A 20,697-nucleotide genomic window follows, 5' to 3' on the forward strand; every position below is an offset into this window, starting at 1 on the left:
TTAGCCTATATTGTATTTTTTTTTAGGTTAGCCTGTATTGTATTTTTTAGGTTAGCCTATATTGTATTTTTTAGGTTAGTCTATATTGTATTTTTAGGTTAGCCTATATTGTTTTTTTAGGTTAGCCTATATTGTATTTTTTAGGTTAGCCTATATTGTATTTTTTAGGTTAGCCTATATTGTTTTTTTGGGGTTAGCACATATTGTATTTTTTTAGGTTAGCCTATATTGTATTTTTTTAGGTTAGCCTATATTGTATTTTTTGGTCGTTTACGCTCTAAGAGTTGGTAATGTAAATAGCCTTAATCGCACCATTATTATGGAGAGAAGGGTAAAAGTGTTTATTGGGGCCGGAAACAAAATGCGGATGTGTGTGTGTCAGCCAAGTGTTCTCGTGTGCCTAAACGTCATCTGTGACTCTTCCTCTCAGTTGTTTTCTATTTCACTCCTAGTCTCACCCCTCTCGCGGTCCGTTCTCCAGACGCAGCAGCTCGGCTGGTATACGCCTATTCCCGGCCAACCACCCTGTCCCCCAGAGAGAAGAGAAAGAATACATGGGACACAACGAAAGATAAATTATCCTAGTTTGTAGTTTAGATTTATCCAGGACAATCAGAGCGGATATCCATCGACACAGAAAGAAACCCCGCCTTTACTCGTCTCGCAACTTCTCCCACCTACTCTTTCTTTTTATCTCAATTCTTCTTTCTATTAAAATTGTTTTTGACTGGATGGAAAGATGTGGATAAACGGCGGAAGTGGTAAAGTCGGACCCTAATCTAAAACAACGAGACACCCGGGCCGTCACGGGCGCAGCAGGCAGAATATATTCAACAGGACGGAGCTATACTTTCTCCGGGTGGATTGATTTTCTGCTCAGCGGTCGAACTTTCTGAAAATTGCATATAGGCTACCGCTGTCTGTTCCGTGGGCTCTAACCCAAAGTCTCATACATCGCATTGGACCTCAGTGAGAGGGGATTGGGACCAAAGTAAGTACCGTTATCTCAATCACATCAATACGACTGTTATTGTGGTATAAACTGAATAACGGTTTCGTCTGAATATGCAGTGTTTCTACAATAGCCAGTAAGTACTCTGTCTGTTCAAGTGTTGAAGGTTTTCAACCTAATCCTACCCGCAACCCTAATTTTAACCACACGGCTAACCTTATGCCTAACCCTAACATTAAATTACTAACAAAATGCTTATTTTTTAAATGATTTTCTACAATAGCCAATTTTGACTTTGTGGCTGCGCTAACCTTTCGGTTATCTAGGCATGCAGCCCACAATGAAGCGCGATCACTTGGACACGCGTCATTACGCAAGCCATGTATGTTTATCCTATGATTAAGGAACGCCGTTTGGGTCTTTTCATGTAAAAAAAAACTACACTTCAAATAACACTATTTGATGTGTCAAATAAGCTTGTTGGACCTGAATATGACTGCACGTCACATAATCATTTAACGCGTTCATAAAGCTTTTATGTAGGTATTTCACATTGATTACACTATCGTATGTCATATATCATAACGATTCACCGACACGTATGCTATGATGCTGGTAAAGTTGTCTCGCGCACCTACAACGCTGGTCATAAAAAAAGCTAGCTAGCTGATGGATGCAAACAATGTTCTTCCCCAAAAACGTAGCAAAACGACATCATCTGTTTCATTAGCTATAGTTAGACCCTAATTTATAACAGCTTTTATTTGATTAATGGTGGACGGACCCATCTATGTGAAACTAGCCACAATAAGGATTAGCCACAATATAGGACTTTGAGGTTAGCCTTCAAAATAAAAGTATGTCATTCACAGTGACGCAAATCGCTGTCAATTATGCCATAGTTAAATAGATCATGCTAAAGTTTGGAATGTTGTTATAGAAAATAAAATAAATGATTATAATTTGTACATTTAAAAAAACGTTGAAATTACACTGGATATATTAGACTTTAGCATTGCATTGGGGGCATACTTATTTCACTGTTCTCTGGGTGGCACCGAGTAGACTGATACCCCATTTCATTGCTTCACATTCCAACTTTGTTTAACATGCTCTAGTCTAAATATGGCATGATTCCACCAGTAACCTTCTGCATCACTTTCAAATAGGTACTTTTATTTAAGGCAACCCGTAAATTCCACTATTGTGCCTAATCCTTATTGTGGCTAGCTTCACAACACATAATCGTTCCAGTCAAGCATCACACCTCTGTCAGCAAATCAAATCAAATGTTATTTGTCACATGCGCCGAATACAACAGGTGTAGTAGACCTTACAGTGAAATGCTTACTTTCAAGCCCTTAACCAACAATGCAGTTTTAAGAAAATCCCCCAAAAGGTAAGAGATAAGAATAACAACAAATTAAAGAGCAGCAGTAAATAAAAATAGCCGGGCTATATACAGGGGATACCGGTACATAGTTAATGTGCGGGGGGCACCGGTGTCGAAGTAATTGAGGTAATTATGTACATGTAGGTAAGAGTTATTTAAGTGCCTATGCATAGATAATAACAGAGAGTAGCAGCAGCGTGGGGGGTGGGGGCAACGCAAATAATCTGGGTAGCCATTTGATTAGCACTGATCTGATAGAAGTGGACAGGACAGCTGGACCTCTGATGAAGCTCGCTGGCTGCTTATAACGTTAGTTTTGGGCAACAGAGTTAAGTAGCTGGCTAGCTATTTATTTCCATGAACCGAAGTTCAATTTCAATAGGCGAACAACTACTGACTACTTAGCTAATACTTACTCGTAAGGATTCCTAAATCACTGCCAAGAATAATGAAAATGACTGCAGTTTCGACTGATCATTGTTTTCAGGCAGGTTGTATTGGTGCTAGCTAGGTACCAAGTTAAAGCTAGCTAGCTACCCTAGAAGTTGCTGTCGAACAAATAATGCCTTATAATTAAAGCAGGATTGTAAACATATCGTTCGTGGCCGGTGTGTGCTTGTTTGCAGACTTTTTATGTACAGCTTTGACAGTGCTACTGACAGTAGTGGTGGCGTTTGGCTTACACGTGCAAATTCAGCACACACAACATTCTATAATAGAATTGTGTTATTTGACGTGTCAAATTAAAGCTTATTTAATGTGTCAAATAGTGTTATTTGACATGTATCTTTTTGACACGCAAAGACCCAAACACTGTTCCATATATGATGAGAAAATTGTGAACTCGGAAAAATATGTAGTCAAATCATGACGTCGGTGATCTTCAGGTCAAAAAGTCGGAGTTCTAGAAAGTGGTCCGAGTTCCTGAGTTGGAATTCGGAGTTGGGTTATTTTTCAGAGTGGGAGCTTGTTTTTTTTTCCGAGTTATCAGTTGTTTTGAACTCTCGGAAGTCTGAGATTTCCGAGTTCATAGATGTTTTGAATAAGGTATATTGTGTTTGGGTCCTTCTGACAAATTGTAAAATAAAAAAAGCTTAAACGTATAATATGCAGAAATCGCAGCCATTTCCTGGTTGCTAAAATTGTAATACTTTGCCTAATTTCAGTTCATGTGACAAAACAAGCGTAGATAATCATTTCACAATCCAAACCACTGTGAAATAAATACATTTTCAATAACCCAAAATATAGAATTTTCAGCTGTTTGAAGCAGGTGTACAAAAGCGAATGTAAAAGTGGTAAACCAGGAATGGGAAGCATATGGAGTGGCATGTAGCAATGAATAAGATCACACCTCATAATTTATATTTTAAACTATATCTTGAACTTTTGACTGTCAAATGCATCCTTATTAAAAATAACAGGTAAAAAGTAAGGTGCTCACTCAGACAGCATGATGATGTCACACAGACAGCATGATGATGTCACACAGACAGCATGGTGATGTCACACAGACAGCATGGTGATGTCACACAGACAGCATGGTGATGTCACACAGACAGCATGGTGATGTCACACAGACAGCATGGTGATGTCACACAGACAGCATGGTGATGTCACACAGACAGCATGGTGATGTCACACAGACAGCATGGTGATGTCACACAGACAGCATGGTGTCACTGATCTTAAACACACTGATGGATCAATAGCTGACTGTAAACACATCAAAGATCTGAGTCCCAACTCTCTACCCTGCATCTATCCATTAGGCTTTACTCCTTCAATCACTTGTAGTTTTTATGTGTACATTTTATTGCATGTCTGTCTGTGTGTGGCCCTCTAATTTCAGTAAAGTGCTCTTTTACAGTGTCACAGCAAGGAGTACAGTCCAACATCCTCTCCCTCTGCCAGTTGGAGAAGGAGACAGACAGAACAGAATATTGCTGTTAAAAATGTTGCAGGCATGACCTGCATTAAAGGGGCGGCAGGGTAGCCTACTAGTCCTAGTTGGACTAGTAACCGGAAGGTTGCAAGTTCAAATCCCCGAGCTGACAAGGCACAAATCTGTCGTTCTGCCCCTGAACAAGGCAGTTAACCCACTGTTCCTAGGCCGTCATTGAAATGAAGAATTTGTTCTTAACTGACTTGCCTGGTTAAATAAAGGTAAAAAAAGGTGAATGTTTAGTCATAATAATATAACATCAGTGTGTGACTGGTGAGGATACAGAGGGTCACGCTCTGGATCTCTAAACCTTCTAATCCGAGGTCATGAAATCCCATTTCTAGTTTGAGATTAACCAAACCAGAATGTGGACTTTAATCTGGTTGTGGATTATATTACTTTATGTTGAAATTACACTGACTCTAAATCATTTAACCTGACATAATTTAGATCCACTGTTGGACAAAGTCTATCTTATTCAATAGATTTTATCTCAGTAGGCCAAATCCTAATTTGAGGTCTGCCTGTCACGCAAACCTCCCATTGACTGGAAGCATGATTTACAACATGGTAGTCTCAGTTATGAACGCTGATCTCAAATTACAATTAAGGTCACTGAAACTAGACAGGTCTCTCTCTCTCTCTTATTTATATATATATATATATATATATATTGCTCCACACTTCTCTACTCTATCCTGGTCATCTCTGTGTGCCAGAGGATGTATTATATGCGTTATGACTCACATTCTCCTGTCAGACAGCCCCACAGAAACAGAGGGAGGAAGAGAGATGGCACTTCCACTCTCCCATCCAGCCAGAGAGACATCCTCCGTCTGATTGGCTCAGAAAAATGGCCAGAGTCCAGTCACATGATCCTGTCAGCCAATAGGAAGGGGAGTTGGGCTTCTGTCAGGAAAAGTGCTGAAGCAGGCTGGATCCTCTGGCTGACCTGAAAAAGTTTTTTTCTTTGATCTGTTGCGATGCGCACACACACACACACACACACACACACACACAAACAGACGCTCTTAGACTCAAGAACACTGGTATTGACTGAAATGTCACCACCATGTTTCTAATGTTTATCTGAATGAAATCTGTGAGTCCTCCCATGGAGAGACCTCTAGACCATACGTTAGCATACTGAAACCCCCAGGCCTACTCTGTTTACTGCAGGTACGGCTGCTTTAGGTCCACATGATATTCTGAGTTGGGACCAATGGTTATCACACAGGGAAGTGAGTCCGGCTTTATTGCTATTCTGCTGTGTGTGATGTGTTATGATCTTTGGACTGCTCTGTCGCTCTGTTTTGTAGCAGGGAAGATCCCTGTATCTGTGCTGTTGTGGTTAACTCTGCCTAGAAGACTCACCTATACAAGAATCAACTGCCTAAAACACAGTAGGACAGAGGAATTTCTATATCTACAATGTATGTTGCTTTTAAGAATTGTCTGTGAGAATGAAATTGTCTAGGGCATTTGGAATTTTTCTTAGGAGTGTGCGGTAGTTGTAAGCAATGTACTGTGTCCTACCCTCCTCTTTGCTAAGGGGAACATCTGCTCGTTAGTGTTCTGATCTTCAAAAGCATTTTACAGAGTTCCGTACTACATTTCTAGAATAGCAAGCAATCTGGGTGATGTGCCCTAAAGGCATGGAAAGTAGAAGAGTTCAATGTCTCTGCTCGTGTGCTCACAGAAAGTCAACAGGGTTATTCACCTGTCCAGCCCCCCCCCCCCCGCCTCCTGTCTGTGCAGTGAATACATGGACCCTCCCTCCCTTCCTCCCTGCCTCTGAGTTCAGCAGGATGATTTTGTATCAGTAATCCCATGATGCTAGCAGGAATGCTATGCTGCAGAGGAGTGACGGATGAAACAAAAGCACTAATGCAGCAGTAACCCCCAGGACTCAGTGTCATCAACCTTGCAGTGTTTCTACAACAGGGTGCAGGGTTTTGCCAAAACCTGCATCCTATAGCCCACGTTTGAGAAACTACTTTAGACACATGTTGATGTGCCAATCTCACCACTTCTTGTTTTTAACATCACCTGCACTGATCTCAATAGACTGGATAGCTGGAAGCTTTATAGCAGAGGTCCAGCTGTCCTGTCCGCTTCTATCAGATCAGTGCTGACAGAGGAGATGAGATGACGAGAGGAAGGCATTTTAGAGTATTGAGATACACCCCTGATGAAGGAAAGGAGATGAGGAGGGGAAGACAATTGAGATGCACTCTCTCTGAGTTGTGACAGGAAATGTCTGATGTTGATGAGTAACCTGCTATGATGTGGAATTAACTGAACAATGACAGTGTTTCAGGGGAGAGTGTGTGTGAGAAGGGAAGGCTTCTGTAGACGTAAACTAGTGTTGTAATTTAATTTACTGTCTTGTTAGTGTGCCTGGTGTATGGGGATCCACGCCTACGTAACCTAAGCTATCCAAAGCTAGCGCAGCGTTAGCTAACATTTTTATTGAAGCTCAAAGGGTCAGTTCTGTATTAGCCGGTAGCTCCTATCCGTTTCAATGTTAACCAATGTGAAGAGCCCAGTTCATCTCAGTGTATGCTACCGTTGGGTGTCAGCGGCACTCCCTTCCCTGGCTGTATATCAGTCTTTAATGTGTGCGTAAATCCAGCTGCATAGTTGAAAGAGAGCCAGGCCTGCTCTGTGTCTGGGTCTGGGAGTAATGTTAGGCAGGGAGGGAAGGAGGGAGGCAGGCCTGCTCTGTGTCTGGGTCTGGGAGTAATGTTAGGCAGGGAGGGAAGGAGGGAGGCAGGCCTGCTCTGTGTCTGGGTCTGGGAGTAATGTTAGGCAGGGAAGGAAGGAGGGAGGCAGGCCTGCTCTGTGTCTGGGTCTGGGAGTAATGTTAGGCAGGGAGGGAAGGAGGGAGGCAGGCCTGCTCTGTGTCTGGGTCTGGGAGTAATGTTAGGCAGGGAAGGAAGGAGGGAGGCCTCGCTCTGCCTCTCAGAGCTTCCGTCAGCTGGGGAGGGAACCTACTCAATGAGGCAAGTCCTAAAGGGATCAGGGTGGGGGAGTGGATAGGGGAGGGGTTTGGGGGCTGAGGAGAATCGGGGGAGTGGGTTGGGTAGGGAGTAGGAGGGTGGCGTCAGAGAGGATTAGGGTAGTGGTTTAGGTGCTGGGTTGAGGGAGCAGGGTTGAGTGGTGTGTGGGAGGACATTCTGACTCAGCACAGGTAGATGATTCACAGCAAAAAATTCAGCCATGATTCATACTGTCCCCCACTCAACTCCCGTCCCCATCCTACCACACCCAAATCACAGTCAAAGTAAAGCTTCTCTCTACTTTTCTCTCTCTGAAACCACGAAGCGCCTGTCATAAATCAGGAAGCCAAGTGTTTGTTTCTTGGGCTTCAGGAATGTACAGTGCCTTGCGAAAGTATTCGGCCCCCTTGAACTTTGCGACCTTTTGCCACATTTCAGGCTTCAAACATAAAGATATAAAACTGTATTTTTTTGTGAAGAATCAACAACAAGTGGGACACAATCATGAAGTGGAACGACATTTATTGGATATTTCAAACCTTTTTAACAAATCAAAAACTGAAAAATTGGGCGTGCAAAATTATTCAGCCCCCTTAAGTTAATACTTTGTAGCGCCACCTTTTGCTGCGATTACAGCTGTAAGTCGCTTGGGGTATGTCTCTATCAGTTTTGCACATCGAGAGACTGACATTTTTTTCCCATTCCTCCTTGCAAAACAGCTCGAGCTCAGTGAGGTTGGATGGAGAGCATTTGTGAACAGCAGTTTTCAGTTCTTTCCACAGATTCTCGATTGGATTCAGGTCTGGACTTTGACTTGGCCATTCTAACACCTGGATATGTTTATTTTTGAACCATTCCATTGTAGATTTTGCTTTATGTTTTGGATCATTGTCTTGTTGGAAGACAAATCTCCGTCCCAGTCTCAGGTCTTTTGCAGACTCCATCAGGTTTTCTTCCAGAATGGTCCTGTATTTGGCTCCATCCATCTTCCCATCAATTTTAACCATCTTCCCTGTCCCTGCTGAAGAAAAGCAGGCCCAAACCATGATGCTGCCACCACCATGTTTGACAGTGGGGATGGTGTGTTCAGAGTGATGAGCTGTGTTGCTTTTACGCCAAACATAACGTTTTGCATTGTTGCCAAAAAGTTCAATTTTGGTTTCATCTGACCAGAGCACCTTCTTCCACATGTTTGGTGTGTCTCCCAGGTGGCTTGTGGCAAACTTTAAACGACACCTTTTATGGATATCTTTAAGAAATTGCTTTCTTCTTGCCACTCTTCCATAAAGGCCAGATTTGTGCAATATACGACTGATTGTTGTCCTATGGACAGAGTCTCCCACCTCAGCTGTAGATCTCTGCAGTTCATCCAGAGTGATCATGGGCCTCTTGGCTGCATCTCTGATCAGTCTTCTCCTTGCATGAGCTGAAAGTTTAGAGGGACGGCCAGGTCTTGGTAGATTTGCAGTGGTCTGATACTCCTTCCATTTCAATATTATCGCTTGCACAGTGCTCCTTGGGATGTTTAAAGCTTGGGAAATCTTTTTGTATCCAAATCCGGCTTTAAACTTCTTCACAACAGTATCTCGGACCTGCCTGGTGTGTTCCTTGTTCTTCATGATGCTCTCTGCGCTTTTAACGGACCTCTGAGACTATCACAGTGCAGGTGCATTTATACGGAGACTTGATTACACACAGGTGGATTGTATTTATTATCATTAGTCATTTAGGTCAACATTGGATCATTCAGAGATCCTCACTGAACTTCTGGAGAGAGTTTGCTGCACTGAAAGTAAAGGGGCTGAATAATTTTGCATGCCCAATTTTTCAGTTTTTGATTTGTTAAAAAAGTTTGAAATATCCAATAAATGTCGTTCCACTTCATGATTGTGTCCCACTTGTTGTTGATTCTTCACAAAAAAATACAGTTTTATATCTTTATGTTTGAAGCCTGAAATGTGGCAAAAGGTCGCAAAGTTCAAGGGGTCCGAATACTTTCGCAAGGCACTGTAACTGAAGAAGTGCCTCAGGCCTTGAAAAATAATAAAATAACTGATTGAAAGTAAGGTGATATCATCATGCAACGTGGTCTCAGAGCATTTTGTATTATTCTGTACGTAAATCCAAACACTCCATTTATATCAAATCACATTTATTTTATATAGCCCTTCGTACATCAGCTGATATCTCAGAAACCCAGCCTAAAACCCCAAACAGCAAGCAATGCAGGTGTAGAACAAAAATATAAAAACACAACATGTGTCAGACATATGTGTATAGGTGGCAGGGAAGTCAGGCGCAGGAGAGTCAAACGGAGTGTAAAATGGAGTCTTTTAATAAAGTCCAAGTAACATGCTCCATAACACTAAATAGACAAATTAATATAAATAAATATGGGTACGAAGACCCGTCGCGCACCTATACAACAAACACTACACTGACAATAAACAATCTCTGACAAAGACATGAGGGGAAACAGAGGGTTAAATACACAACAGGTAATGAATGGGATTGAAAACAGGTGTGTGGGAAGACAAGACAAAACCAATGGAAAATGAAAAATGGATCAATGATGGCTAGAAGACCGGTGACATCGAACGCCGAGCACTGCCCGAACAAGGAGAGGCAACGACTTCGGCAGAAGTCGTGACAACATGCAACAATCTCAAAGATTTTATTTCACATGACTGGGAATACAGATATGCATCTGTTGGTCACAGATAGCTTAACCACCATATGCCTCATGCAGCGCGACACATCTCCCGATCAGGCTGTTAATTGTGGCCTGTGGCCCAGTCCTCTTCAATGGCTGTGAGAAGTTGCTGGATATTGGCGGGAACTGGAACACGCTGTCGTACACGTCCATCCAGAGCATCCCAAACATGCTCAATTGGTGACATGTCTGTTGAGTATGCAGGCCAGAATTGGGACATTTTCAGCTTCCAGGAATTGTGTATAGATCCTTGCGACACAGCAAACCGCTCGCCTACATGATGCTATACACATGGTCTGCGGTTGTGAGCCAAATTCTCTAAAACGACGTTGGAGGCAGCTTATGGTAGAGCAATTAACATTACATTCTCTGACAACAGCTCTGGTGGACATTCCTGCAGTCAGCATGCCAATTGCACGCTCCCTCAAAATTTGAGACATCTGTGGCATTGTGTTGTTTGACAAAACTGCACATTTTAGAGTGGCCTTTTATTGTCCCCAGCACAAGGTGCACTAGTGTAATGATCATGCTTTTTAAACATCTACTTGATATTCCACACCTGTCAGGTGGATGGATTATCTTGGCAAAGGAGAAATGTTCATTAACATTAGCTAGGTGGCTAACACGGTTAAGGTTAGGTTTAGTGGAAGGTTTGGCTGAAAGGGTTAGGGGAAGGGTTAGCTAACATGCTCCATAAACTCAGCAAAAAAAGAAACATCCCTTTTTCAGGAACATGTCATTTTAAAGATCATTTGTAAAAATCCAAATAACTTCACAGATCTTCATTGTAAAGGGTTTAAACACTGTTTCCCATGCTCGTTCAATGAATAATAAACAATTAATGAAAATGCATCTGTAGAACGGTCCTTAAGACACTAACAGCTTACAGACGGTAGGCAATTAAGGTCACAGTTATGAAAATGTACCACACTAAAGAGGCCTTTCTACTGACTGAAAAACATCAAAAGAATTGCTCATCTGCGTGAACGTGCCTCATGCATGCTGCAAGGCGGCATGAGGACTGCAGATGTGGCCAGGGCAAATAAATTGCAATGTACCTGGGATGCCTAAGACAGCACTCCAGGGAGACAGGACGGACAGCTGATCATCCTCGTAGTGGCAGACCACGTGTAACCACCTGCACAGGATTGGTACATCCGAACATCACACCTGCGGGACAGGTACAGGATGGCAACAACAACTGCTCGAGTTACACCAGGAACGCACAATCCCTCCATCAGTGCTCATATTGTCCTCAATAGTTAGAGAGGATGAACTGAGGGCTTGTAGGCCTGTTGTAAGTAAGATCGTCAACAGAAATCTCCGGCAGCAACGTTGCCTATGGGCACAAACCCACCGTCGCTGGACCAGACAGGACTGGCAAAAACACTGAGGCGGCAGGGTAGCCTAGTGGTTAGAGCGTTGGACTAGTAACCGGAAGGTTGCGAGTTCAAACCCCCGAGTTGACAAGGTACAAATCTGTCGTTCTGCCCCTGAACAGGCAGTTAACCCACTGTTCCTAGGCCGTCATTGAAAATAAGAATTTGTTCTTAACTGACTTGCCTGGTTAAATAAAGGTAAAATAAACTGAGGCCTGTACTCTGGAGCGGAATCGATTTGGAGGGTCCGTCATGGTCTGTGGCGGTGTGTCACAGCATCATCGGACTGAGCTTGTTGTCATTGCAGGCGTTCTCAATGCTGTGCGTTACAGGGAAGACATCCTCCTCTCTCGTGGTACCCTTCCTGCTGGCTCATCCTGACATGACCCTCCAGCATGACAATGTCACCAGCCATACTTCTCATTCTGTGTGTGATTTCCTGAAAGACAGGAAAGTGGTCTGCCATGGCCGATCTCAATCCCACTAAGTGAGCACATCTGGGACCAGTTGGATCAGAGGGTGAGGGCTAGGGCCATTCCCCCCAGAAATTGCTGGTAACTTGCAGGTGCCTTGGTGGAAGAGTAGGGTAACATCTCACACCAAGAACTGGCAAATCTGGTGCAGTCCATGAGGAGGAGATGCACTGCAGTACTTAATGCAGCTGGTGGCCACACCAGATACTGACTTTGACTTTTGATTTTGACCCCCCCTTTGTTCAGGGACACATTATTCCATTTCTGTTAGTCACATGTCTGTGGAACTTATTCAGTTTATGTCTCAGTTGTTGAATCTTGTTATGTTCATACAAATATTTACAAATGTTAAGATTGCTGAAAACAAATGCAGTGGACAGTGAGATGATGTTTTTTTTTTGCTGAGTTTAGTTGCAAAGGAGCTATAAAGTAGTTGCAAAGTTGGCAATTAGCTAAAATGCTAAAGTTGTCTGAGATTGAAACACGCAACCTTTGGGTTTCTAGATGTTCGTGTGGCTAGATGTTTGCGTTATATTCCCACCCCTAACAACCACCCTCCTTTCGTTTTTGCTTTAAGTAACCTAATATCTTACATAAGCATACAAAATATAACATATACTCATTTTAGTGTTCTGGATTTATGTTTACTATGTCTAGTCTATGAGACCAGACTGGGATATCAGTGAACAACAAATGCTGTGGTAACAGCTACGAAGGCGCTAGGGCAATGAGTGGATCTTACTTAGGTGTTTAAAAACAAATATTTTTTTATTTTACCAGGCAAGTCAGTTAAGAACAAATTCTTATTTTCAATGATGGCTTAGGAACAGTGGGTTAACTGCCTGTTCAGGGGCAGAACAACAGATTTGTACCTTGTCAGCTCGAGAGTTTGAACTTGCAACCTTCCGGTTACTAGTCCAACGCTCTAACCACTAGGCTACCCTGCTGCCCCGATATGAGACTGAGAGCCTAATGCTTCATAGGGAGTTTTTTAAAGGAGTTTTTGTTTTGAAAACGATCTCTCCACAAAAGTGACAGTTTTACAGGGATGGTAAAAACATATTGATTGCCATAGCAACATCAGGGGAACTGGGCAGAAGAGTTGAAATACAGCAGTTCTGCAACATCTTTAATTTAGCCTCTGATTCTCCTTAATTGCCGGCCTCCACAGGTTACGGAAAGAGATTAACTGTAGCCTAGTGAAAGCTCTGGGGACGGGACGACTGGATACTTAACAGTCAATAAATTGGTTACGGAAAGAGATTAACTGTAGCCTAGTGAAAGCTCTGGGGACGGGACGACTGGATACTTAACAGTCAATAAATTGGTTACAGAAAGAGATTAACTGTAGCCTAGTGAAAGCTCTGGGGACGGGACGACTGGATACTTAACAGTCAATAAATTGGTTACAGAAAGAGATTAACTGTAGCCTAGTGAAAGCTCTGGGGACGGGACGACTGGATACTTAACAGTCAATAAATTGGTTACAGAAAGAGATTAACTGTAGCCTAGTGAAAGCTCTGGGGACGGGACGACTGGATACTTAACAGTCAATAAATTGGCAGATGCAAACAGATTATCATCTTTAGCGGCCAACAGTTCTTGAGGGCTTGAACAAAAAAGCTGTTTGTTATTTCGTAAATACTGGTGAACCGGCATTTGAGTTGTGGTGTTGCAAACTCAACAGTGCCTTATCTCAGGTATACCTTGGCATACATCATTCAAGACTGTTTAAATTGTGTGCAGCGCAATGGACATATAATGTCACAGGAAAGACTGTATACTCAGTATAGAGAACAGTTGGGCCAGTAACCTGGACCTACAGGCCGTGGTGAAAACATATGCACACAAAAGAAACTGTGTTTCGCCTCTGCTGGCTGTATACAGGCATTGCTATGCCATGTCCATGTGACCATGTCCATGTGGTGGATGAATGAAGAAGTGATTTATGTTCAGTTGTACTTCCCCTCTGTGGGCCACTGGGCCTCTCATACACCTGTTGGGTTGATAGTATGTGGACCACTAGTTAGGAGCCTGTAGGTCTCGGTCCTAAATGTTATGTTGATAGTATGTGGACCACTAGTTAGGAGCCTGCAGGTCTCGGTCCTAAATGTTGTTGATAGTATGTTGACCACTAGTTAGGGGCCTGTAGGTCTCAGTCCTAAATGTTGTTGATAGTATGTTGACCACTAGTTAGGGGCCTGCAGGTCTCGGTCCTAAATGTTGTTGATACTATGTGGACCACTAGTTAGGAGCCTGCAGGTCTCGGTCCTAAATGTTATGTTGATAGTATGTTGACCACTAGTTAGGAGCCTGCAGGTCTCGGTCCTAAATGTTATGTTGATAGTATGTGGACCACTAGTTAGGAGCCTGCAGGTCTCGGTCCTAAATGTTGTTGATACTATGTGGACCACTAGTTAGGAGCCTGCAGGTCTCGGTCCTAAATGTTATGTTGATAGTATGTGGACCACTAGTTAGGAGCCTGCAGGTCTCGGTCCTAAATGTTATGTTGATAGTATGTTGACCACTAGTTAGGAGCCTGCAGGTCTCGGTCCTAAATGTTATGTTGATAGTATGTTGACCACTAGTTAGGAGCCTGCAGGTCTCGGTCCTAAATGTTATGTTGATAGTATGTGGACCACTAGTTAGGGGCCTGCAGGTCTCGGTCCTAAATGTTGTTGATAGTATGTGGACCACTAGTTAGGAGCCTGCAGGTCTCGGTCCTAAATGTTATGTTGATAGTATGTGGACCACTAGTTAGGAGCCTGCAGGTCTCGGTCCTAAATGTTGTTGATAGTATGTGGACCACTAGTTAGGGGCCTGCAGGTCTCGGTCCTAAATGTTGTTGATAGTATGTTGACCACTAGTTAGGAGCCTGCAGGTCTCGGTCCTAAATGTTGTTGATACTATGTGGACCACTAGTTAGGAGCCTGCAGGTCTCGGTCCTAAATGTTGTTGATAGTATGTTGACCACTAGTTAGGAGCCTGTAGGTCTCGGTCCTAAATGTTGTTGATAGTATGTGGACCACTAGTTAGGAGCCTGCAGGTCTCGGTCCTAAATGTTGTTGATACTATGTGGACCACTAGTTAGGAGCCTGCAGGTCTCGGTCCTAAATGTTATGTTGATAGTATGTTGACCACTAGTTAGGGGCCTGCAGGTCTCGGTCCTAAATGTTATGTTGATAGTATGTTGACCACTAGTTAGGGGCCTGCAGGTCTCGGTCCTAAATGTTATGTTGATAGTATGTTGACCACTAGTTAGGAGCCTGCAGGTCTCGGTCCTAAATGTTATGTTGATAGTATGTTGACCACTAGTTAGGAGCCTGCAGGTCTCGGTCCTAAATGTTATGTTGATAGTATGTTGACCACTAGTTAGGAGCCTGCAGGTCTCGGTCCTAAATGTTATGTTGATAGTATGTGGACCACTAGTTAGGAGCCTGTAGGTCTCGGTCCTAAATGTTATGTTGATAGTATGTTGACCACTAGTTAGGAGCCTGCAGGTCTCGGTCCTAAATGTTATGTTGATAGTATGTGGACCACTAGTTAGGAGCCTGCAGGTCTCGGTCCTAAATGTTGTTGATAGTATGTTGACCACTAGTTAGGAGCCTGCAGGTCTCGGTCCTAAATGTTGTTGATAGTATGTGGACCACTAGTTAGGAGCCTGCAGGTCTCGGTCCTAAATGTTGTTGATAGTATGTTGACCACTAGTTAGGGGCCTGCAGGTCTGTTCCTAAATGTTGTTGATAGTATGCTGACCACTAGTTAGGGGCCTGCAGGTCTCGGTCCTAAATGTTATGTTGATAGTATGTGGGCCACTAGTTAGGGGCCTGCAGGTCTCGGTCCTAAATATTATGTTGATAGTATGTTGACCACTAGTTAGGAGCCTGTAGGTCTCGGTCCTAAATGTTATGTTGATAGTATGTTGACCACTAGTTAGGGGCCTGCAGGTCTCGGTCCTAAATGTTGTTGATAGTATGTTGACCACTAGTTAGGAGCCTGCAGGTCTCGGTCCTAAATGTTGTTGATAGTATGTTGACCACTAGTTAGGGGCCTGCAGGTCTCGGTCCTAAATGTTATGTTGATAGTATGTGGACCACTAGTTAGGAGCCTGCAGGTCTCGGTCCTAAATGTTATGTTGATAGTATGTGGACCACTAGTTAGGAGCCTGCAGGTCTCGGTCCTAAATGTTATGTTGATAGTATGTTGACAACTAGTTAGGAGCCTGCAGGTCTCGGTCCTAAATGTTGTTGATAGTATGTTGACAACTAGTTAGGGGCCTGCAGGTCTGTTCCTAAATGTTGTTGATAGTATGTGGACCACTAGTTAGGAGCCTGCAGGTCTCGGTCCTAAATGTTGTTGATAGTATGTTGACCACTAGTTAGGAGCCTGCAGGTCTCGGTCCTAAATGTTGTTGATAGTATGTTGACCACTAGTTAGGAGCCTGCAGGTCTCGGTCCTAAATGTTATGTTGATAGTATGTGGACCACTAGTTAGGGGCCTGCAGGTCTCGGTCCTAAATGTTATGTTGATAGTATGTGGACCACTAGTTAGGGGCCTGCAGGTCTCGGTCCTAAATATTATGTTGATAGTATGTTGACCACTAGTTAGGAGCCTGTAGGTCTCGGTCCTAAATGTTATGTTGATAGTATGTGGACCACTAGTTAGGGGCCTGCAGGTCTCGGTCCTAAATGTTATGTTGATAGTATGTTGACCACTAGTTAGGAGCCTGCAGGTCTCGGTCCTAAATGTTGTTGATAGTATGTTGACCACTAGTTAGGAGCCTGCAGGTCTCGGTCCTAAATGTTGTTGATAGTATGTTGACCACTAGTTAGGAGCCTGCAGGTCTCGGTCCTAAATGTTATGTTGATAGTATGTTGACCACTAGTTAGGAGCCTGCAGGTCTCGGTCCTAAATGTTGTTGATAGTATGTTGACCACTAGTTAGGAGCCTGCAGGTCTCGGTCCTAAATGTTGTTGATACTATGTGGACCACTAGTTAGGAGCCTGCAGGTCTCGGTCCTAAATGTTATGTTGATAGTATGTTGACCACTAGTTAGGAGCCTGCAGGTCTCGGTCCTAAATGTTGTTGATAGTATGTTGACCACTAGTTAGGAGCCTGCAGGTCTCGGTCCTAAATGTTGTTGATACTATGTGGACCACTAGTTAGGGGCCTGCAGGTCTCGGTCCTAAATGTTATGTTGATAGTATGTTGACCACTAGTTAGGGGCCTGCAGGTCTCGGTCCTAAATGTTGTTGATAGTATGTTGACCACTAGTTAGGAGCCTGCAGGTCTCGGTCCTAAATGTTGTTGATAGTATGTTGACCACTAGTTAGGAGCCTGTAGGTCTCGGTCCTAAATGTTGTTGATACTATGTGGACCACTAGTTAGGAGCCTACAGGTCTCGGTCCTAAATGTTGTTGATAGTATGTGGACCACTAGTTAGGAGCCTGCAGGTCTCGGTCCTAAATGTTATGTTGATAGTATGTTGACCACTAGTTAGGAGCCTGCAGGTCTCGGTCCTAAATGTTGTTGATAGTATGTTGACCACTAGTTAGGGGCCTGCAGGTCTCGGTCCTAAATGTTATGTTGATAGTATGTGGACCACTAGTTAGGAGCCTGCAGGTCTCGGTCCTAAATGTTGTTGATAGTATGTGGACCACTAGTTAGGGGCCTGCAGGTCTCGGTCCTAAATGTTATGTTGATAGTATGTTGACCACTAGTTAGGAGCCTGTAGGTCTCGGTCCTAAATGTTATGTTGATAGTATGTTGACCACTAGTTAGGAGCCTGCAGGTCTCGGTCCTAAATGTTGTTGATAGTATGTTGACCACTAGTTAGGAGCCTGCAGGTCTCGGTCCTAAATGTTGTTGATAGTATGTTGACCACTACTTAGGAGCCTGCAGGTCTCGGTCCTAAATGTTGTTGATAGTATGTTGACCACTAGTTAGGAGCCTGCAGGTCTCGGTCCTAAATGTTATGTTGATAGTATGTGGACCACTAGTTAGGAGCCTGCAGGTCTGTTCCTAAATGTTATGTTGATAGTATGTGGACCACTAGTTAGGAGCCTGCAGGTCTCGGTCCTAGATGTTATGTTGATAGTATGTTGACCACTAGTTAGGAGCCTGCAGGTCTGTTCCTAAATGTTATGTTGATAGTATGTGGACCACTAGTTAGGAGCCTGCAGGTCTCGGTCCTAAATGTTATGTTGATAGTATGTTGACCACTAGTTAGGAGCCTGCAGGTCTGTTCCTAAATGTTGTTGATAGTATGTTGACCACTAGTTAGGAGCCTGCAGGTCTCGGTCCTAAATGTTATGTTGATAGTATGTTGACCACTAGTTAGGAGCCTGCAGGTCTCGGTCCTAAATGTTGTTGATACTATGTGGACCACTAGTTAGGAGCCTGCAGGTCTCGGTGCTAAATGTTATGTTGATAGTATGTGGACCACTAGTTAGGAGCCTGCAGGTCTCGGTCCTAAATGTTGTTGATAGTATGTTGACCACTAGTTAGGAGCCTGCAGGTCTCGGTCCTAAATGTTGTTGATAGTATGTGGACCACTAGTTAGGAGCCTGCAGGTCTCGGTCCTAAATGTTATGTTGATAGTATGTGGACCACTAGTTAGGAGCCTGCAGGTCTCGGTCCTAAATGTTGTTGATAGTATGTTGACCACTAGTTAGGAGCCTGCAGGTCTCGGTCCTAAATGTTGTTGATAGTATGTGGACCACTAGTTAGGAGCCTGCAGGTCTCGGTCCTAAATGTTGTTGATACTATGTGGACCACTAGTTAGGAGCCTGCAGGTCTCGGCCATAAATGTTGTTGATAGTATGTGGACCACTAGTTAGGAGCCTGCAGGTCTCGGTCCTAAATGTTGTTGATAGTATGTGGACCACTAGTTAGGAGCCTGCAGGTCTCGGTCCTAAATGTTGTGTTGATAGTATGTGGACCACTAGTTAGGACAAGTCTCCAGGCCCCGAACCTAAAGATGTTGGATTTAGATTTAAAGATGTAGCATTTAGCAGTTACTTCTTCAAAACGTGAAAAGGGACTACTTCTAAATATTATTCAGTAAAAACAGCCAAATACACTGCTCAAAAAAATAAAGGGAACACTTAAACAACACAATGTACTTCCAAGTCAATCACACTTCTGTGAAATCAAACTGTCCACTTAGGAAGCAACACTGATTGACAATACATTTCACATGCTGTTGTGGAAATTATAGGCAATTCGCAAGACACCCCCAATAAATGTAAGTCGCTCTGGATAAGAGCGTCTGCTAAATGACTTAAATGTAAATGTAAAGGAGTGGTTCTGCAGGTGGTGACCACAGACCACTTCTCAGTTCCAATGCTTCCTGGCTGATGTTTTGGTCACTTTTGAATGCTGGCGGTGCTTTCACTCTAGTGGTAGCATGAGACGGAGTCTACAACCCACACAAGTGGCTCAGGTAGTGCAGCTCATCCTGGATGGCACATCAATGCGAGCCCAGAGCCCTGCAAAATGACCTCCAGCAGGCCACAAATGTGCATGTGTCTGCTCAAATGGTCAGAAACAGACTCCATGAGGGTGGTATGAGAGCCCGACGTCCACAGGTGGGGGTTGTGCTTACAGCCCAACACCATGCAGGACGTTTGGCATTTGCCAGAGAACACCAAGATTGGCAAATTCGCCACGGGCGCCCTGTACTCTTCACAGATGAAAGCAGGTTCACACTGAGCACATGTGACAGACGTGACAGAGTCTGGAGACGCCGTGGAGAACGTTCTGCTGCCTGCAACATCCTCCAGCATGACCGGTTTGGCGGTGGGTCAGTCATGGTGTGGGGTGGCATTTCTTTGGGGGGCCGCACAGCCCTCCATGTGCTCGCCAGAGGTAGCCTGACTGCCAGTAGGTACCGAGATGAGATCCTCAGACCCCTTGTGAGACCATATGCTGGTGCGGTTGGCCCTGGGTGCCTCCTAATGCAAGACAATGCTAGACCTCATGTGGCTGGAGTGTGTCAGCAGTTCCTGCAAGAGGAAGGCATTGATGCTATGGACTGGCCCGCCCGTTCCCCAGACCGGAATCCAATTGAGCACATCTGGGACTTCATGTCATGCTCCATCCACCAACGCCACATTGCACCACAGACTGTCCAGGTCTGGGAGGAGATCCCTCAGGAGACCATCCGCCACCTCATCAGGAGCATGCCCAGGCGTTGTAGGGAGGTCATACAGGCACATGGAGGCCACACACACTACTGAGCCTCATTTTGACTTGTTTTAAGGACATTACATAAAAGTTGGATTAGCCTGTAGTGTGGTTTTCCACTTTAATTTTGAGTGTGACTCCAAATCCAGACCTCCATGGGTTGATAAATTTGATTCCCATTGATAATTTGTGTGATTTTGTTGTCAGCACATTCAACTATGTAAAGAAAAAAGTATTTAATAAGAATATTTAATTCATTCAGATCTAGGATGTGTTATTTTAGTGTTCCCTTTATTTTTTTGAGCAGTGTATATAAAATCAGACTTTATTAACCACCGTGTTAGCCTGTTACAATACATCAATCATGATGGATTTGACGAATATCCACTAAGTTAGATCAGATTTATTGATTGTCCTTCTATCGCTCACGGTCTGTGTTCCATGTCAACTATCTGCATATCTAGCTTTAGCTAGCTAACGTAAGCTAGTTTAAATAAATTATTGTAAAAAATGTGTAACGTTACAAAACAGTCAGAATACAGAGGTTAGCTAGTTAGCTAGTAGACGTGCTAGCTAGCTTGAGTATTGAACACACTAAGGTTATCATCTAACGTAGCTAGCAGGGTAAAAACGCAACGCAACCAAACATTTAC

The 20,697-nt window shown here is 43.6% G+C and overlaps 1 protein-coding gene across 2 annotated transcripts in view; it reads left to right on the forward strand.

Moving 5' to 3' along the window:
- Window positions 1-406: 406 nt before the first annotated feature.
- Window positions 407-20,697, forward strand: part of LOC135520688 (ceramide synthase 2-like) — a 47,762-nt gene continuing 27,471 nt past the window's right edge. The window contains exon 1 of one of the 2 annotated variants that reach the window (XM_064946424.1): window positions 407-991. The gene's annotated coding sequence lies outside the window, so the exon portion shown is untranslated. Of the gene's footprint in view, window positions 992-5,618; window positions 5,724-20,697 lie in introns of those variants that run through there. The other variant, XM_064946425.1, reaches the window with a different exon arrangement.

Source organism: Oncorhynchus masou, chromosome 29 (assembly GCF_036934945.1).
Source record: "Oncorhynchus masou masou isolate Uvic2021 chromosome 29, UVic_Omas_1.1, whole genome shotgun sequence".
Classification (NCBI taxonomy): Eukaryota; Metazoa; Chordata; class Actinopteri; order Salmoniformes; family Salmonidae; genus Oncorhynchus; species Oncorhynchus masou.